The sequence below is a fragment of the Kogia breviceps genome, chromosome X, assembly GCF_026419965.1.
Source record: "Kogia breviceps isolate mKogBre1 chromosome X, mKogBre1 haplotype 1, whole genome shotgun sequence".
Lineage (NCBI taxonomy): Eukaryota > Metazoa > Chordata > Mammalia > Artiodactyla > Physeteridae > Kogia > Kogia breviceps.
In genome coordinates this window covers 79,796,563-79,818,521 of record NC_081330.1, presented here as the reverse complement: position 1 = coordinate 79,818,521, position 21,959 = coordinate 79,796,563, and the positions used below count along the sequence as shown (strand labels likewise).

At 39.9% G+C, this 21,959-nt stretch overlaps 1 protein-coding gene and 1 non-coding gene across 5 annotated transcripts in view; both read right to left on the bottom strand.

Moving 5' to 3' along the window:
* The window catches only part of MTMR8 (myotubularin related protein 8), a 233,709-nt gene that overhangs the window by 204,296 nt on the left and 7,454 nt on the right, over positions 1-21,959 (bottom strand). The window lies entirely within an intron of this gene.
* Positions 6,833-6,996, bottom strand: LOC131749109 (U1 spliceosomal RNA). Its single transcript, XR_009333217.1, has one exon. It is a non-coding gene; the product is annotated as a U1 spliceosomal RNA (small nuclear RNA).

Below are 21,959 nucleotides of genomic sequence, written 5' to 3'. Positions count from 1 at the left end.
ATTATTAAGTGCTGGAAGCACTTAAGAGAATGAATCTTCCAGATTAACAACAACATTTCTCAAAGCACGTTCTATAAACGCTAGTTCCACAGAATGTTAATAGGTGTGTGTGCATGCACATTGCACACACACACGCGCACACATACACACAGAGTTCTGTGGTCATGTTAGGGAAACACTGCATTATAAGCAGGTTTCTTACAGGGTTTCTCAGAGACTTTAACAGATGAAAATTCACTATCAATCTCCACAGTGTTTGTGGTGTCAACATATTTTACCTTAGAATCCTTTTTTTCTTTTTTAAACAACTTATCTTGTGGGACTAGTGGTCATCAGGAACAAAGTTTAAGAAGTGCTGGTATAATCCAATCTGCTCATTTTATTGAAGCAGTACAGTGCAGGGGTTAAGAGCACAGGCTTTTGAGTCACAGACTGCTTCATTTTCTGACTCTCAGCAAGTTGCTTAAGCTTTCTGGGTCTTGATTTCTTTATCTTTGAAATGAGGATAATGATAGTTATTGTTGTCAGTCTTAAATGAGTATATAAATATGCAATATTTATGTAAAGCACTTACAATAGTGCCTAGCACTTAGTAATTGCTCAATAAAGGTTAGATATTATTATTTTATCCACAAGGAAAATAAAACCTAAGGTCATGCAGCATGTCAGTATCAGCCCAGAACTCCTGACTCCCTGTCCAGTATGCATTTCTCAACCAAGGAAAATGTCTTTGGAGATTATCGAAAACTCTTTCTAAAGCAGTTAAATATTGCACCACAAAACCACAAAATGACTTTTAAAAGACACAACCCTAAAATAAATCCCAGTGGTTTCTAGGAGTAACAGCTTCATTGGGGTTTCCCAAGTACAAAGTTATATCAACGGAGGAAGTTCTGGTGGTGAGGAAAACAATTCCAATCCCTATAAAATAGTGGCCACAATATCAGACCACTGCTACCAGGGCTTCCTTGGTAGGCTTTCTCTTTGAACTGTAGTACCAAGAGCCTTGGTACTCAGGATGCTCAGGAAAATACTCCTCTTTGAGACGGGCTGATCTTTGAGACCTTCAAGGACTAATATATATACTAAAGCCTCTACCATTGTTGTTTGGCTCTGACGGAAAATGAAGGGAATACATAATCATGGAACACTTAATTTGTGTCAGTCCCTTATCATACCATATCTTAATCTTCATCATAGTCCCAAGATGTAGATATTATCTCCATTTTACAAAGGAGGAAACTGAGACCCAGATCTTTTGAGTGATTTGCCCAAGAACTCAGAGTTAAGAAATAATACATCTGGAATTCAAACCTGGCTCTGTCCACGTTTTTTCCCCACTAATATTATACTACTTCCTTGATTGAAAGGATCAAAGTGAAGCCAACTGGATTTAGGCTTTTGAGAACTGAAAGAGGAGTACAACCCTTGTCTCTAGAAGTCACATTTCCTTGATAATGAAAAACACTTTACCCAGTTTCATCTTGATTGATTTTGACCTTGCTTCTTTCCTAAATGAATTTGAGGTGGTTTATAATAAAACATAAATCTACAATTACACTATCAGAACAGAAAATCAAAGCCATGAAAAAGGAGGAGGAAGCAATAATGCTAAATACAAGGGCTAATGTAGTTAATATGATTGAACACTAAATTTAGTTCTCAGTTTCCTGGAAGTCAAGCCAAAAATTATCTGCTTTTAGGAAAGCTTCATATAAATTTTTACGTTGAGAGCAGGTAGGGTGGCTTGAAAAGCACTTTGTAAACAGTAAAGTACTATAAAGTGTTATTACTTACTACTATTATCCAGAATAGCGTTGCATACCCATCCAGCATTCCCAATTATTTTGGTTCTTGTTTCAATGATAATTCCATACAATTTATCATAGTCTGAACCAGTCATGCATACTAAACAACAACAAGAGAATGCTGGCTCTAACACTTGTTGCTAGATGTTTGACCTTGGACAAGAAACTTCAGCAATCTGGGCCACAGCTTTCACATTTGTGAAATAAGAGGCTTGGACTATCATGAGATGATCTTATTCATTCGTTCATTCATTCATAACTTTAATGAACTTACATACCATAAAATTCCCTTGTTTTGCATGTACAATTCATTGATTTTTTTTAGTGAATTTACAGAGTTGTAAAACCATCCCCACAATATAATTTTAGAACATTCCCGTCATGCAAAAAAGAAACTGCATTCCCATTCTTCATTTAGATAATCTTTTAAAAGGTCCTTTCTAACTTTTGCATTCTATGTTCTAGACTTACAAAGCTTTAGCAGGTTGTTGCTACCTGTAAAACCAAGTTCAAGTTCTTCAGTGTAACATTCAAGGCGTTCTACAATCTACAAAACCTATTTCTCCAACTTAATTCCTTTCTTCATTCCTCTCAATCCTGCCTCTGAGCTTAAGCCTCTAAGGTTATGCTCTTGCAGTTCCTTTGGTAGGGAGTCCCTCTCACCTTCCCAATCTCTGAAGAGTAAAATCCTATTATTCAGACTCAGCTTACACGCCACTCCTTCTATAAAGCTTTCTTCATTTCATACTCTTCACATTCATCTAGAACTGGATCCTATTTGCCTTTAAACTCTAATAGTATTTCATTTGTCCCTCTCTTGAAAGTTCTCACTTTCATTCTTGAATTTTATGCTTAACATCTCATCACCTTACTTAAGAGATCCTAGAGGAGAGTTCCTATATCTAAGATAGCTATGAATCCTTAACAATTCCCAATGTGGGGTTCTGTAAATAGTAACAATTAATAATGATGATGATGATAGTAATCAGTAGCTAAATTAAGCATTCACAATGTGCCAGGCACTGTTCTAAGTACTTTTACAAATATTAACTCATTTAATCCTTATAACAACCCTGTGAGATAGGTACTATTATTATCACCACCATTTGACAGATGAAGAAACTAAGGCACAGAGAAGTTGCATACTTGTCAAGATTACAAAGTTAGTTAAGTAGCAGAGTTGAGATTGAATTCAGACAGTCTGGATCCAAAGCACACACTCTTATTCACTACAGTAAATTTCTAAGCCAGTTGAAACTCAATAAATGTTAACTGAAAAAATCCTAATTAATAAAGTTCCATTCCAGGAAAGTAAGCTAATTAAGAACTCTGTGCTAAATAACACAGAAGTGATGGGGGGTAGGATAATTTCTGATTTAGACAGGAGAGTCACCAAACTTTTGGGTAGTCCTGAGGTGCTACAAAAATCATAGTTAAACCCTAAGGCTATAACTTTAAAGGACAGATCCTCTCTTATACATAGGTGTTGCGAGTGCAAAACTGGTAGTATCTACTCTAGCTGAATGAATGCATATCTACTATCCAGAAATTTCACTCCTGTGTATATACCCCAACAAAAATGCATGTGTATAGCTGTCAAAAGAATGCTCTACTTGTAACAGCCAGAACTGGACATTTCCCATCAACAGAAAAATGGATACATCATATGTGGCATGCTAACAAGGAACATTATACAGCAATGAGAATGATCTACAATAGCAAGGAATAATATGGATGAATCTTTAAAACATAGTATCAAGCAAAAAAAAAAAAAATCCAGATACAAAAGAACATAAACTGCATGAATCCATTTATGTTAAGTACAAAAAAGGGTAAAACTATTCTGTTGGAAGTCAGGATACTGGTTACCCTTGGGAGGGGTATTGACTAGAAGAGGAATGAGGGGATTCCTAGTAATGTTCTGTTTCTTGGACCAGGGTGCTGGTTACATGGGTATGTGCAGTTTGTGAATATTCATGAAGTACAAACTTATAATCTATGAACTTTATGTATGTTATACTTTAATAGTTTTTTTAAGTCTTCCCAAGAAGAGAAAAAGACTCAAGCAAGAGCCAAAAATAAAAGTCACTTTTGCACTTGACATGCAGAACTAATGACTGACAAGCTCATGGTTATCTCTTTGTCCTGAAATAAACAAGACAGATGTATTTCCCTTTTGTGGAAATGGTGAATAAATGAGAGAGGCAATTCTAAGTCCTTGTCATTAGTTCAACCCTAATTCTTCCCAGAACTTATAATAAAGTAAAAATAGACTTCTGGCAAGATACCATCTATTGGCACTCACAGCCCTGCCAGGCACCAAAAGAAATGCCAATTTTATTTAAAGAACTAAGTATTCATTTGGAATTTTTATTTATTTTCAAGACTTACAATCCCATCCATGAAGTACAAATGGAGTTTGAACATGATGCCAGTTAAAGTTTTCTTGAGCACTAACCCCATCTCCACACCAGTCTAAAACTTATCACTCCTATCTTTATTAGACAAGTCACTTCACCTCTAATGGTCCCAGTTTCCTCATCTGTGACATGGGATTATTAATACTACCTCCCTTATGGGTTGTTTAGCACAGTGCCTGCCACATAGTTAAATACTCAATGTATTAGCTGCTTCTATTATTTTAATGTGGGTGGGATAATGGTATCTTCTCCCTTACCATACAGCTAGCCAAGTTTTATAGCTTGAATCCCCCAATAGGGGGGTTTAATATTTTAATTTTTTTAATATTTTAACACTCAAGTACAAGGGCAGTTCTGCCTCCCCTTCTCCCCCAGGTGAAAAGGTCAAAAAAGGAAGAATTCAGATAAACTCATTTTGAACTGGGCAAGTACAGTGGCCCAGGGTTAGATGGGTTGGGATAAGAGGCTGTATGAATAGCAGAAGCCCCTTTGCTTTGTGAGGTCACCTTCTTCTACCATGCCAGGGAACCTGGTGCAAATGATATGACCTGGAAAGGAAGGGACCCAGAAAAAAGCAAGGCTGGATCCTACCAGGGATCTTGCTTGGAGTTCCTGCTTTGCCCATCAAGCAGCATCATAATCTTAAGTTAACAAGTAGGGAGAAGACTTTTCTAGTATGAAAATAACTGTCAGGAATGACTGAGACATGACCTGAGCACCTCCATATTTGCTGTCCATGCTGGACTTTTGCTTAACACTCCAAATTGAAACTGTTATATAGTTGCTGAGTTGCTAAAAGGAAAGAATAATACTGAGAACTGGACTTTATTTGGCCTAAGAAAACATACCTTTCTTTAGTAACAAATGAGATGCATTCCATAACCCAAACATATTATATAGAATAATTTTGACCTCCAATCCAAATTCGTGGTAAACAACTTGAGTAAACCTGCATTAACTTCCCTCTTTTCCTATAAAAACCCCCGCTATTCTCCTCTAGTGAGATATTATTCTGGTATCCTCCAGAATCTATGATTCCTGAATTGCAGTTCTAAGACCCCAAATAAACTGCTTTTTGCCTTTTTACAGACCGTGGTCCTTTCAGCTGACATTATTAGTGTCAGAAATGGGTCTGAAGTGATATGCCCAGCTCCAAAGCTGTTATGGATTTGAGCAAGGTACCTGCATGAGCCCCTTGTGCTTTACTGCCTCCCTGGTGGCCCCAGGCCTGGGCAGTAAGTCCTTTTGGTCCAGAACCTCCCTCTTTGGTTGAGGTTGGGGCCTTTATTCTGGGTGTCTTTTGTTTAATCAGCTGATCATTTAAGGACTTCCTTCCTTCTGGTGAGTGCATAATAATGGGATGGTCACAGTCTCAGGCTGCTATGGGGGAAGATTCTCACCCATCTGGGACTCCTGCTGGGTAAATATACAAAAAGTATGGGGCTGCCTCCTGTGCTTACCTAGGTAAATGGCAATGGTATACCAGAGACAACATAAAATAACCCTGCTGTCACCTGTTATCTGGTAGACTATAGGGTTTGGTCCCCTGCACAATTACGGGCCATAGCTCGGGAATTTCCCAAGGTCACTGAGGCCCACCCCCTCCTGGTTTGTGGAAGAATTTAACTTTGTGATACGAACCTATGATCCAGGCTTCTCTGACTTGTATCAACTAACCCACATCTTAATTGGAGAAAGCCAAGCCAGACATTGGCAAACTACTGCCAACTGGCTTCACAGAAAGATATCCATAGAAATGACATTGATGCAGTGGCACCAGCTTCTCAGGTAGCTCGAGCCCTTCATGAAGCAACTTCTCAGGCTTTTCCCTGTACCACTGCCTGGGGAAAAATTCAGTCTACTACACAAGACCTGATGAAACTGTTCACAATTATTACTCATGTCTATAGACAGTATTCTGGGAAAACCCCAGAATACCTGCTGGAGCAAACAATACTCAAACCCTCTTTAATTCAATCTTTGTTGGGGGATTAGGTGAGGAACTTAGACTGCTGGTGAAACAGGTACAATTAAATTGGGAAATAATGGCCACTCCTGATTTGGTCAATTTGGCTAATTAGCTATCTCAAACAATCAAACATACAGAAAAACGCAAGACCATTAAAATCATGAATGTGCAGCTGCAGCAACTGTCCACTGCTGCTCAGCAGCCACCTCAAGGGAAAGACCAAAATTCCTCTAATGGACCCTACCAAGATCAAGGCCCCAGCCTGACCACTGGAAGAAGTACCCAAAGTTAAAAAGAGGGCCCTATCAGCATCCCAAAGCCCCTTACCCTGGCCCCTTTCATGAACTCTCTGAGAAATTTGAGAAACGCCTCCCTGTTTTAGACACTCACAAATAGGGATACTCTGGAAGAAAGTGTTGGGGTCTTCCCAGTATTCCCACTAACACCGTTGGGAGAACTGGACCATTTTATAGGAGCTGAAGCAATTACTGCTCTTCTGAACACAGGAGCAACTTTGTCTTTAACCTCACCAACTTCAAGGATCCCCGTTCCTCGAAGTACAGAAAAGGTACAAATGGTGGGAGTTTCCAACACAGTTATGAAGGTAAGCAAATTGTCCCCATTGTCTTTTTTTTCAAGGGAGAGCGCACATGCAGTCCCCCACCACCACAAATTACGCAGTCGAGTTTCCCCCATTTGGAGAAATCACAGGGGTCAGCATACTCGCAGTGCAATGAGTGAGCCTCACCCTGGGAAAACCACCCTCATGATCATGCTATCTCCCCTGCCAGGTAGGTATCACAATGTCTTTTGAAATAGGCTCTTTTCAGTGAATTCACCCCAGTTCCTTCTTGTTCCTTCTGCTCCTGTACACCTTTTGGGCCAAGACCTACTGGAAAAATTACAAACTAATATTTCCTTTTACCCAAAAGGGGAAATACATTTACAAATTCTTGACCCCTTGAGATTTACTTCTGAATCTAGTACTAATATTGAAATTCCCCTCCTTGCTCATACCTTGTCAGTTCTCAGTCATAAGGATTTGCTAGATTCTGTTCCTCCTAACTTAAGGTCTACCTCTTCAAATGAAATAGAATACACTCAGTTCAGCACCACCAAGTAAGATACAGATAAACCCTAATAAATCTTCACCTCAACTCAGACAATACCCTCTCAGGCCTGAGGCCCTGGAAAGAATTCATCCCACTGCCAAGGTACACCTCCAGAAGGGTCTCATAATCCCATGCACCAGTCCTTGTAACACAACAATCCTTATGATATTCAAGCCTCATGGTAGAGTTTGTCATATTATTCAATATCTCCAAGCCATAAACAATATAGTCATACCACGTTACCCTGTATTCACCAACCCTCATACCATTCTCAATTTAATCCCTTTAAACACACAATTTTTTACAATCCTTTCTTCACCATTCCGGTCCATCCAGATAGCCAATACCTGTGTGCCTTCAGGTGTGAGGGATGTCAACTTACTTGGACCATTATGCCTCAGGGCTACATGGAAAGCCCTACTTATTTTTCACAAATATCGAGACAAGACTTGGTCAATGTGAATTTAACCCATGGCTCTACGTTACTCCAATATGTTGATGACCTTTTGTTATGCTCCCCCACTGAGGAAGCAAACCTCAAGGACAGACTACATCTCCTCACTCAGCTAGCACACAAAGGGCATAAGGCCTCAAGGGATAAGCTCCAATTTGTTCCAACTCAGGTAAGATACTTCGGTTATCTGCTTATGCCCCACCCCAAGGACTACTGCTTCAACCTACACACATACAGGGCATATCTCAGTTACCACTTCCTGGAACCAAATGTAAATTTAGAGGCTTTCTCAAGCTAGAAAGCTATTGCAGAAGTTGGGTTCCCAATTTCTCCTTGTATGCACAACCCCTTTATTCCCTTTTAAAGGACAAGAGAGACCATCAGATGTCAGAGGAGTAGGACTTAGAGATCACCTTCCTCCCCACAAATACATCAGAAATACATCTACATGTGGAACAACTCCTACAGAACACCTACTGAAAGCTGGCAGAAGACCTCAGACCTCCCAAAAGGCAAGAAACTCCCCACGTACCTGGGTAGGGCAAAAGAAAAAAGAAAAAAAAAAAAAACAGACAAAAGAATAGGGACAGAACCTGCACCTCTGGGAGGGAGCTGAGGAGGAAAAGTTTCCACACACTAGGAAGCCCCTTCATTGGTGGAGACAGTGGTTTGGCTGGATGGAAGCTATGGAGCCACGGAAGAGAGTGCAGCAATAAGGGTGCAGAGGGCAAAGCGGAGAGACTCGCACAGAGGATCAGTGCTGACCAGCCCTCACCAGCCTGAGATGATTGTCTGCTCACCTGCCAGGGCAGGTGGGGGCTGGGAGCTGAGGCTCCAGCTTCGGAGGTTACATCCCAGGGAGAGGACTGGGGTTCGCTGCATGAGCACAGCCTGCAGGGGGCTAGTGCACCACAGTTAGCCAGGAGGGAGTCTGGGAAAAAGTCTGGAACTGTCTAAGAGGCAAGAGACCATTGTTTCAGGGTGCACGAGGAGAGGGGATTCAGAGCACCGCCCAAAAAAGCTCCAGAGACGGGCATGAGCTGTGGCTAACAGCGCAGACACCAGAGACAGGCATGAAATGCTAAGGCTGCTGTTGCAGCCACCAAGAAGCCTATATGCAAGCACAGGTCACAATACACACCTCCCCTCCTGGGAGCCTGCACAGCCCACCACTGCCAGGGTCCCGTGATCCAAGGACAACTTCCCTGGGAGAACACACAGCACGCCACAGGCTGTTGCGTGACACCAGCCTCTGCCACCTCAGGCTGGCCGCGCATACCGTAACCCCTCCCTACCCCCCGCTGAGTGAGCCAGAGACCCCTAATCAACTGATACTTTAACCCCATCCTGTCTGAGTGAAGAACAGATGCACTCAGGCGACCTACATGTAGAGGTGGGGACAAATCCAAAGCAGAACCCCAGGAGCTGTGCGAACAAGGAAGAGAAAGGGAAATCTCTCCCAGCAGCCTCAGGAGCAGCCGATTAAATCTCCACAATCAACTTGATGTACCCTGAATCTCTGGAATACCTGAATAGACAATGAATCATCCCAAAATTATGGTGGTGGACTTTGGGAGCAACTGTAGACTTGGGGTTTGCTTCCTGCATCAAATTTGTTTCTGGTTTTATGTTTACTTTATTATCATTGGTAAATTTGTTTAATGACTTGGTTTCTTCCTTCCTTTTCTTTTATATATAGATATATATATTGTTTTCCTTTTTCTCTTTCTGTAGCTGTGTATGTATATGCTTCTTTGCTTGATTTTCTCTCTATAGCTTTGCTTTTACCATTTGTCCTAGAGTTCTGTCTGTCCTTTTTTGATTTTTTTTTCGTAGTATACCTTTTAGTGCTTGTTATCATTGGTGGATTTGTTTTTTTGGTATGGTCGCTCTCTTCTTTCTTTCTTTCTTGTTTTTCATTTTTTATTACTTTTTAATTTTTAATAGCTTTTTAAAATTTTTTACCATAATAACTATATTTTATTTGTTGTTTTTTTCTTTCTCTTTTTCTCCCTTTTCTTCTGAGCTGTGTGGCTGACAGGGTCATGGTATTCCAGCCGGGTGTCAGACCTGTGCCTCTGAAGAGGGAGAGCTGACTTTAGGACACTGGTCAAACATAGACTTCCAGGCTCAATGTAATATCAAATGGCAAAAGCTCGCCAGAGATCTCCATCTCAACGTAAGACTCAGCTCTGCTCAACAACTAGCAAACTACAGTGCTGGACACCCTATGCCAAACAACTATCAAGACAGGAACACAACCCCACCCATTAGCAGAGAGGCTGCCTAAAATCATAATCAGGTCACAGACACCTCAAGAAACACCACCGGATGCAGCCCTGCCCACCAGAAAGACAATATCCAGCCTCATCCACCAGAACACAGGGACCAGTCACCTCCACCAGAAAGCCGACACAACCCCTGAACCAAAATTTGCCACTGGGGGCAGACACAAAAAACAACAGGAACTACGAACCAGCAGCCTGTGAAAAGGAGACACCAAACACAGTAAGTTAAGCAAAATGAGAAGACAGACAAACACACAGCAGATGAAAGAGCCTGGCAAAAACCAACAAGATCAAACAAATGGAGAGGAAAGAATCAGTCTACCTGAAAAATAATTCAGAGTAATGATAGTAAAGGTGATCCAAAATCTTGGAAATAGAATGGAGAAAATATAAGTAATGTTTAACAAAAACCTTGAAGAACTAAAGAGCAATAAAACAAGAATGAACAACACAATAAATGAAATTTAAAATCCTCTAGAAGGAATCAATAGCACTATAACTGAGGCAGAAGAACGGATAAGTGACCTGGAAGATAAAATAGTGGAAATAACTACTGCAGAGCAAAATAAACAAAATAAGAATGAAAAGAATTGAGCACAATTTCAGAGACCTCTAGGACAACACTAAATGCACCAACAGTGGAATTATAGAGGTCCCAGAAGAAGAAGAGAAAAAGAAAGGGACTTAGGAAATATTTGAAGAGATTATAGCTGAAAACGTCCCTAATATGGGAAAGGAAATAGTCAATCAAGTCCAGGAAGTGCAGAGAGTCACACACCGGATAAGTCCAAGGAGAAACACGCCAAGACACATATCAATCAAACTACCAAAACTTAACTACAAAGAAAAGATATTAAAAGCAGTAAGGGAACAACAACAAATAACACACAAGGGAATCCACATAAGGTTAACATCTGATCTTTCAGCAGAAACTCTGCAAGCCAGAAGGGAGTGGCAGGACATATTTAAAGTGGTGAAAGGGAAAAACCTACAACCAAGATTACTCTACACAGCAAGGATCTCATTCAGATTCGATGGAGGAATTAAAATGTTTACAGACAAGCAAAAGCTAAGAGAATTCAGCACCACAAAACCAGCTTCACAACAAATGATAAAGGAACTTCTCTAGGCAGGAAACACAAAAGGAGGAAAAGACCCACAATAACAAACCTAAAACAATTAAGAAAATGGTAATCAGAACATACATATTGACAACTACCTTAAACGTAAATGGAATAAAGTTTCCCACCAAAAGGCAGAGACTGGCTGAATGGATAAAACAACAAGACCCATATATATGCTATCTACAAGAGACCTGATTCAGACCTAGGGACACATACGGACGTAAAGTGAACGGATGGAAAGAGATATTCCATGCAAATGAAATCAAAAGAAATCTGGAGTAGGAATTCTAATATCAGACAAAATAGACTTTAAAATACAGAATATAACAAGAAACAAAGAAGGACACTACATAATGATCCAGGGATCAATCGAAGAAGAAGATATAACAATTGTAAATATTTATGCATCCAACATAGGAACATCACAATACATAAAGCAAATGCTAACAGCTTATAAAAGGGGAAATCAACAGCAGCACAGTCATATTAGGGGACTTTAATTCCCCACTTTCACTAATGTACACATCATCCAAAATGAAAATTAATAAGCAAACACAAGCTTTAAATGATACATTAAACAAGATGAACTTCATTGATACTTATAGGACATTCCATCCAAAAACAATAGAATACACATTCTTCTCACATGCTCATGGAACATTCTCCAGGATAGATCATATCTTGGGTCACAAATCAAGCCTTGGTAAATATAAGAAAATTGAAATCATATCAAGTATCTTTCCCGACCACAAGGCTATGAGACTAGACATCAATTAAAGGAAATAATTTATAAAAAACACAAACACATGGAGGCTAAACAATACACTACTAAATAACCAAGAGATAACTGAAGAAATCAAAGAGGAAAACAAAAAACATCAAGAAACAAATGACAATGAAAACAAGATGACCCAAAACCTATGGGATGCAGCAAAAGCAGTTCTAAGACGGAAGTTTATAATAACACAAACCTACCTCATGAAACAAGAAACATAGCAAATAAACAATCTAACCTTACACCTAAAGCAACTGGAGAAAGAAGAAAAAAAAACCCCAAAAGTTAGCAGAAGGAAAGAAATCATAATGATCAGATCAGAATAACTGAAAAAGAAATGAAGGAAACAATAGCAAAGATCAATAAAACTAAAAGCTGGTTCTTTGAGAAGGTAAACAAAATTGATAAACCATTAGCCAGACTCATCAAGAAAAAAAGGGAGAAGACTCAAATCAACAGAATTAGAAATGAAAACGGAGGGCTTCCCTGGTGGCACAGTGGTTGAGAGTCCACCTGCCGGTGCAGGGGACATAGGTTCATGCCCCGGTCCAGGAAGATCCCACATGCCGCGGAGTGGCTAGGCCCATGAGCCATGGCCGCTGAGCCTGTGCTCCGCAACGGGAGAGGCCACAACAGTGAGAGGCCCACGTAAAGCAAAAAAAAAAAAAGAAAAGAAAAGAAAAAAGAAATGAAAATGGAGAAGTAACAACTGACACTGCAGAAATACAGAGGATCATGAGAGATTACTACAAGCCAGAAAAAATGGACAACCTGGAAGAAATAGACAAATTCTTAGAAAAGCACAACCTTCTGATACAGAACAAGGAAGAAAAAGAAAATATAAACAGAACAACCAGAAGCACTGAAATTGAGACTGTGATTAAAAAGCTTGCAACAAACAAAAGCCCACGACCAGATGGCTGCACAGGCATATTATATCAAACATTTAGAGAAAAGCTAACACCTATCCTTCTCAAACCCTTCCAAAATATAGCAGAGGGAGGAACACTCCCAAACTCATTGTACGAGGCCACCATCAATCTGATACCAAAACCAGACAAAGATGTCACAAAGAAAGAAGACTACAGGCTGATATCACTGATGAACAGAGATGCAAAAATCCTCAACAAAATACTAGCAACCAGAATCCAACAGCACATTAAAAGGATCATACACCATGATCAAGTGCAGTTTATCCCAGCAATGCAAGGATTCTTCAATATATACAAATCAATGTGATAAACTATATTAACAAATTGAAAGGGGAAAACCATGTAATCATCTCAATAGATGCAGAAAGAGCTTTCAACAAAATTCAACACCGATTTATGATAAAAACCCTCCAGAAAGTAGGCATAGAGGGAACTGACCTCAACATAATACAGACCATATATGACAAACCCACAACCAACATCATTCTCAATGGTGAAAAACTGAAACCATTTCCACTAAGGTCAGGAACAAGAAAGACAAGGTTGCCCACTCTCACTGCTATTATTTAAAATAGTTTTGGAAGTTTTAGCCACAGCAATCAGAGAAGAAAAAGAAATAAAAGAAATCAAAATTGCAAAAGAAGAAGTAAAGCTGTCACTGTTTGCAGATGACATGATACTATACATAGAGAATCCTAAAGATGCTACCAGAAAACTACTAGAGCTAATCAATGAATTTGATAAAGGAGCAGGATACAAAATTAATGAACAGAAATCTCTTGCATTCCTATACACTAATGATGAAAAATCTGGAAGAGAAATTAAGGAAATACTTCCATTTACCATTGCAACAAAAAGAATAAAATACCTATGAATAAACCTACCAAAGGAGACAAAAGACCTATATACAGAAAACTATAAGACACTGATGAAAGAAATTAAAGATGATACAAATAGATGGAGAGATATACCATGTTCTTGGATTGGAAGAATCAACATTGTGTAAACGACCATACTACCCAAAGGAATCTATAGATTCAATGCAATCCCTATCAAACTACCAATGGCATTTATCACAGAACTAGAAATAATTTCACAATTTGTATGGAAACACAAAAGACCCCAAATAACCAAAGCAATCTTGAGAAAGAAGAATGGAGCTGGAGGAATCAGGCTCCCAGACTTCAGACTATACTACAAAGCTACAGTGATCAAGACAGTATGATACTACCTCAAAAAGAGAAATATGGATCAATGGAACAGGATAGAAGGCCCAAAGATAACCCTACACACCCATGAACAATTAATCTGCGACAAAGGAGGCATGAATATACACTGGGGAAAAGACAGTGTCTTCAACAAGTGGTGCTGGGAAAACTGGACAGCTACATGTAAAAAAAACTAAATTAGAACACTCCCTAACACCATACACAAAAATAAACTCAAAATGTTTTAAAGATCTAAATGTAAGGCCGGACACTATAAAACTCTCAGAGGAAAACATAGGCAGAACATTCTTTGACAAAAATCACAGCAAGCTCTTCCTTGAACTGCATCCTAGAGTAATGAAAATAAAAACAAAAACAAAGAAATGTAACCTAATGAAACTTAAAAGATTTTCCATGGCAAAGGAAACTATAAACAAGACAAAAAGATAACCCTCAGAACAGGAGAAAATATTTGCAAATGAAGCAATGGACAAGGGATTAATCTCTGAAATATACGAACAGCTCATAGAGCTCAATATCAAAAAAAAAAAAAAAACACGTGATCAAAAGAATTGCCAGAAGACATAAACAGACATTTCTCCAAAGAAGATACACATATGGCCAGGAGGCACATGAAAAGATGCTCAACATCACTATTAGAGAAATGTAAACCAAAACTATAATGAGGTATCACCTCACACCGGTCAGAATGGCCAACATCAAAAAATCTACAAACAGTAAATGCTGGAGAGGGTGTGGAGAAAAGGGAACCCTCTTACATTGTTGGTGGGAATGTTAATTGATACAGCCACTATTGAGAACAGTATGGAGACTCCTTAAAAAACTAAAAATAGAAGTACTATATGACCCAGCAATCCCACTGCTGGCATATACTCTGAGAAAACCATAATTCAAAAAGATACACGCAACCCAATGTTCATTGCAGCACTCCTTAAAATATCCAGGTCATGGAAGCAACCTAAATCTCCATCAACAGATGAATGGATAAAGAAGATGTGGCACATATATACAATGGAATATTACTCAGCCATAAAAAGAAACAAAATTGAGTTATTTGTAGGGAGGTGGATGGATCTAGAGTCTGTCATCAAGAGTGAAGTAAGTCAAAAGGAGAGAAACAAATACCGTATGCTAACACATATATATGGAATCTAAGGGGAAAAAAGTCATGAAGAACCTAGGGGCAAGACAGGAATAAAGACACAGACCTACTAGAGAATGGACTTGAGGATATGGGGAGAGGGAAGGGTAAGCTGTGACAAAGTGAGAGAGCGGCATGGACATATATACACTACCAAACGTAAAATAGATAGCTAGTGGGAAGCAGCCACATAGCACAGGGAGATCAGCTCAGTGCTTTCTGACCACCTAGAGGGGTGGGATAGGGAGGGTGGGAGGGAGGGAGATGCAAGAGGGAAGAGATATGGGAACATATGTACATGTATAACTGAGTCACTTTGTTATAAAGCAGAAACTAACACACCATTGTAAAGGAATTATACTCCAATAAAGATGTTACGGCTTGTCTGCTCACCCACTGCGGTGGGCGGGGCTGGGAACTGAGCCTCGGGCAGATCCCAGGGAAAGGTCTGGAGTTGGCAGAGTGAAAACAGCCTGAAGGGGTTAGTGCACCACGGCTGGACGGGAGGGAGTTCCGGAGAAGTCTGGAGCTGCCAAAGAGGCAAGAGACCTTTTCTTCCCTCTTTACCTCCTGCTGCGTGAGGAGAGGTGTTTAAGTGTGCCACTTAAAGGAGCTCCAGAAACGGGCACGGAGCTGCCAAAGAGACAAGAGACTTTTTCTTGCTTCTTTGCTTCCTGGGGCACGAGGAAAGGGGATTAAGGGCACCGCATAAAGGAGCTCCAGAAACGGGCGCGAGCTGCGGCTGTCGGCACAGACAACAGAGACGGGTGTGGGACGCTAGGGTTGCTACTACCGCCACCAAGAGGCCTGTGTGCAAGCACAGGTCACTCTCCACGCCGCCCCTCCCGGGAGCCTGTGCAGCCCGCCACCGCCAGGGTCCAGGGATCCAGGAACTGCTTCCCCAGGAAAACGCGCGGTGCACCTCGGGCCGGTGCAGCGTCACGCCAGCCTCTGCCGCCACGGACTCGCCCCACATCCGTCCCCACCCCTGCCTGAGTGAGCCAGAGACCACGAATCAGCTGCTCCCTTAATGCTGCTCCTTTGACCCCGCCCTGTCTGAGCGAAGGGCAGAAGCCCTCTGATGACCTGCACACAGAGGCGGGGCCAGGTACAGGACTGAGCCCCAGGAGCTGTGCGAACAAAGAGAGGGGGAAGTCCCTCCCAGCAGCCTCAGAAACAGCGGGTTAAAGCTCCACAGTCAGCGTGAAGTGCCCTGCATCTGTGGAAAACCTGAATAGACAGCGAAATATCCCAGGTTGAGGAGGTGGACTTTGGGAGCAAGATATACTATTATTTTCCCCTTTTTTCTTTTTGTGAGTGTGTTTGTGGGTGCTGCTGTGTGACATTTTGTCTCTGTAGCTTGGTTTTCACAATTTGTCCTGGGGTTAGACCGACCCTTTTTTTTGGGGGGGTTCTTTTTTTTTAATAGAAATTTTTCTTCTTAATAATTATTTTTTTATTTCAATAACTGTATTTTACCCTACTTTATTTTGTCTTCTCCCCTTTCTTTCTTCCTTTCTTCCCTCCTTTCTTTCCTATTTCTCTCCTTCATTCCTCCCTTCCTTCCTTTATTCCCTACATCCTTCCTCCCTTGCTTTCTTTCTCCCTCCCTTCCTTTCTTTATTCCCTCTTTCCTTCCTCCCTTACTTTCTTCCTCCCTCCCTTACTTTCTTCCTTCCTTCCCTCCCTTCCTCCTTCCTTCCTTCCTTTCTTTCATTTCTACTTTTTTTGTCCCTTTTGTTTTGAGCCGTGTGGATTAAAGGCTATTGGCACTCCAGCCAGATGTCAAGGCTGTGTCTCTGAGGTGGGAGAACCAACCTCAGGACACTGGTCCACAAGAGACCTCTCAGCTCCACATAATATCAAAGGGCAAAAATCTCCCAGAGATATCTATCTCAACACCAAGACCCAGCTTCACTCAAGGACCAGCAAAGAACAGTGCTGGACACCCTATACCCAACAAAGAGCGAGACAGGTCTACAGACCCATCCATTAGCAGAGAGGCTGCCTAGAATCACAGTAAGGCTACCGACATCCCCATACACGCCACCAGACGTAGACCTGCCCACCAGGGAGACGGGATCCAACCTCATCCACCAGAACAGGGGCACTGGTCCTCCCAACCAGGAAACCTGCTCAACCCACTGAACCAATCTCAGCCACTGGGGACAGCCACCAAAAATAGATAGAACTACGAACCTGAAGCCTGCAAAAGGGAGACCCCAAACACAGTAAGATAAGCAAAATGAGAAGACAGAAAAACACACAGCAGATGAAGGAGCAAGATAAAAACACACCAGACCTAACAAATGAAGAGGTAAGAGACAGTCTACCAGAAAGAGAATACAGAATAATGATGGTGAAGATGATTTAAAATCTTGGAAATAGAATAGACAAATTGCAAGAAACAGTTAACAAGGACCTAGAAGAAATAAAGAGGAAGCAAGTAACGATGAGCAACACAATAAATGAAACGAAAAATACTCTAGACGGGATCAGTAGCAGAATAACTGAGGCAGAAGGACGGATAAGTGACCTGGAAGATAAAATAGTGGAAATAACTACTGCAGAGCAGAAGAAAGAAAAAAGAATGAAAAGAACTGAGGACAGTCTCAGAGATCTCTGGGACAACATTAAGCGCACCAACATTCGAATCATAGGGGTCCCAGAAGAAGAAGAAAAAAAGAAAGGGACTGAGAAAATATTTGAAAAGATTATAGTTGAAAACTTCCCTAATGTAGGAAAGGAAATAGTCAATCAAGTCCAGGAAGCACAGAGAGTCCCATACAGGATAAACCCAAGGATAAACACGCCAAGACACATAATAATCAAACTGTCAAAAATTAAATACAAAGAAAACATATTAAAAGCAGCAAGGGAAAAACAACAAATAACACACAAGGGAATCCCCATAAGGCTAACATCTGATCTTTCAGCAGAAACTCTACAAGCCAGAAGGGAGTGGCAGGACATATTTAAAGTGATGAAGGAAAAAAACCTACAACCAAGATTACTCTACCCAGCAAGGATCTCATTCAGATTTGATGGAGAAATTAAAACCTTTACAGACAAGCAAAAGCTGAGAGAGTTCAGCACCACCAAACCAGCTTTACAGCAAATGCTAAAGGAACTTCTCTAAGCAAGAAACATAAGAGAAGGAAAAGACCTACAAGAACAATCCGAAACAATTAAGTAAATGGTAAAAGGAACGCACATATCAATAATTACCTTAAATGTAAATGGATTAAATGCTCCCACCAAAAGACACAGACTGACTGAATGGATACAAAAACAGGACCCATATATATGCTGTCTACAAGAGACCCACTTCAGACCTTGGGACATTTACAGGCTGAAAGTGAGGGGATGGAAAAAGATATTCCATGCAAATGGAAATCAGAAGAAAGCTGGAGTAGCAATTCTCATATCAGACAAAATAGACTTTACAATAAAAACTATTACAAGAGACAAAGAAGGACACTACACAATGATCAAGGGATCAATCCATGAAGAAGATATAACAATTGTAAATATGTATGCACCCAACATAGGCACACCTCAATACATAAGGCAAATACTAACAGCCATAAAAGGGGAAATCAACAGTAACACAATCATAGTAGGGGACGTTAACACCCCACTGTCACCAATGGATAGATCATCCAAAATGAAAATAAATAAGGAAACACAAGCTTTAAATGATACATTGTACAAGATGGATTTACTTGATATTTATAGGACATTCCACCCAAAAACAACAGAATACACATTTTTCTCAAGTGCCCATGGAACATTCTCCAGGATAGATCATATCTTGGGTCACAAATCTAGCCTTGGCAAATTTAAGAAAATTGAAATCGTATCAAGTATCTTTTCTGACCACAACGCTATGAGACTAGATATCAATTACAGGAAAAGATCTGTAAAAAATACAAACACATGGAGGCTAAGCAATACACTACTTAATGACGAAGTGATCACTGAAGAAATCAAAGAGGAAATCAAAAAGTACTTTGAAACAAATGACAATGGAGACACGACGACCCAAAACCTATGGGATACAGCAAAAGCAGTTCTAAGAGGCAAGTTTATAGCAATACAATCATACCTTAAGAAACAGGAAGCATCTGGAATAAACAACCTAACTTTGCACCAAAAGCCATTAGAGAAGAACAAAAAAACCCCAAATTTAGCAGAAGGAAAGAAATCATAAAGATAAGATCAGAAATAAATGAAAAAGAAATGAAGGAAACAATAGCAAAGATCAAAAAAAGTAAAAGGTGGTTCTTTGAGAAGATAAATAAAATTGATAAACCATTAGCCAGACTCATCAAGGAAAAAAAGGGAGAAGACTCAAATCAATAGAAGTAGAAATGAAAAAGGAGATGTAACAACTGACTCTGCAGAAATACAAAAGATTATTAGAGATTACTACAAGCAACTCTATGCCAATAAAATGCACAACCTGGAAGAAATGGACAAATTCTTAGAAATGCACAAGCTGCCAAGACTGAACCAGGAAGAAATAGAAAATATGAACAGACCAATCACAAGCACTGAAATTAAAAACTGTGATTCAAAATCTTCCAACAAACAAAAGCCCAGGACCAGATGGCTTCACAGGCGAATTCTATCAAACATTGAGAGAAGAGCTAACACCTATCCTTCTCAAACTCTTCCAAAAGATAGCAGAGGGAGGAACACTCCCAAACTCATTCTATGAGGCCACCATCACCCTGATACCAAAACCAGACAAAGACGTCACAAAGAAAGAAAACTAGAGGCCAATATCACTGATGAACATAGATGCAAAAATCCTCAACAAAATACTAGCAAACAGAATCCAACAGCACATTAAAAGGATCATACACCATGATTAAGTGGGGTTTATTCCAGGAATGCAAGGATTCTTCAATATATGCAAATCAATCAACGTGATACACCATATCAACAAACTGAAGGAGAAAAACCATATGATCATCTCAATAGATACAGAGAAAGCTTTGGACAAAATTCAACACCCATTTATGATAAAAACCCTGCAGAAAGTAGGCATAGAGGGAACTTTCCTCAATATAATAAAGGCCATATATGACAAACCCACAGCCAGCATTGTTCTCAATGGTGAAAAACAGAAACCATTTCCACTAAGATCAGGAACAAGACAAGGGTACCCACTCTCACCACTCTTATTCAACCTATTTTTGGAAGTTCTAGCCACAGGATTCAGAGAAAATAAAGAAATAAAAGGAATCCAAATAGGAAAAGAAGAAGTAAAGCTGTCACTGTTTGCAGATGACATGATACTATACATAGAGAATACTAAGGATGCTACCAGAAAACTACTAGAACTAATCAATGAATTTGGTAAAGTAGCAGGATACAAAATTAATGCACAGAAATCTCTGTCATTCTTATACACTAATGATGAAAAATCTGAGAATGAAATTAAGAAAACACTCCCATTTACCATTGCCACAAAAAGAATAAAATATCTAGGAATAAACCTACCTAAGGAGACAAAAGACTTGTATGCAGAAAACTATAAGACACTGATGAAAGAAACTAAAGATGATACAAATAGATGGAGAAATATACCATGTTCTTGGATTGGAAGAATCAACATTGTGAAAATGACTCTATTACCCAAAGCAATCTACAGATTCAATGCAAGCCCTATCAAATTACCACTGGCATTTTTTACAGAACTAGAACAAAGAATTTCACAATTTGTATGGAAACACAAAAGACCCCGAATAGCCAAAGCAATCTTGAGAACGAAAAATGGAGCTGGAGGAATCAGGCTCCCTGACTTCAGACTATACTACAAGGCCACAGTAATCAAGACAGTACGGTACTGGCACAAAAACAGAAATATAGATCAATGGAACAGGATAGAAAGCCCAGAGATAAACCCACACACATATGGTCACCTTATCTTTGATAAAGGAGGGAAGGAAACACAGTGGAGAAAAGACAGCCTCTTCAATAAGTGGTGCTTGGAAAACTGGACAGCTACGTGTAAAAGTATGAAATTAGAACAGTCCCTAACACCATACATAAAAATAACCTCAAAATGGGTTAAAGACCTAAATGTAAGGCCAGACACTATCAAACTCTTAGAGGAGAACATAGGCAGAACACTCTATGACATCAATCACAGCAAGATCCTTTTTGACCCATCTCCTAGAGAAATGGAAATAAAAACAAAAATAAACAAATGGGATCTAATGAAACTTAAAAGCTTTTGCACAGCAAAGGATACCATAAACAAGACCAAAAGATAACCCTCAGAATGGGAGAAAATAGTTGCAAATGAAGCAACTGACAAAGGATTAATATCCAAAATTTATAAGCAACTCAGGCAGCTCAATAACAAAAAAACAAACAACCCAATCCAAAAATGGGCAGAAGAACTAAATAGACATTTCTCCAAAGAAGATATACAGATCTCCAACAAACACATGAAAGAATGCTCAACATCATTAATCATTAGAGAAATGCAAATCAAAACTACAATGAGATATCATCTCACACCGGTCAGATTGGCCATCATCAAAAACTCTAGAAACAATAAATCCTGGAGAGGGTGTGGAGAAAAGGGAACACTCTTGCACTGTTGGTGGGAATGTAAAATGATACAGCCACTATGGAGAACAGTATGGAGGTTCCCTAAAAAAGTACAAATAGAACTACCATATGACCCA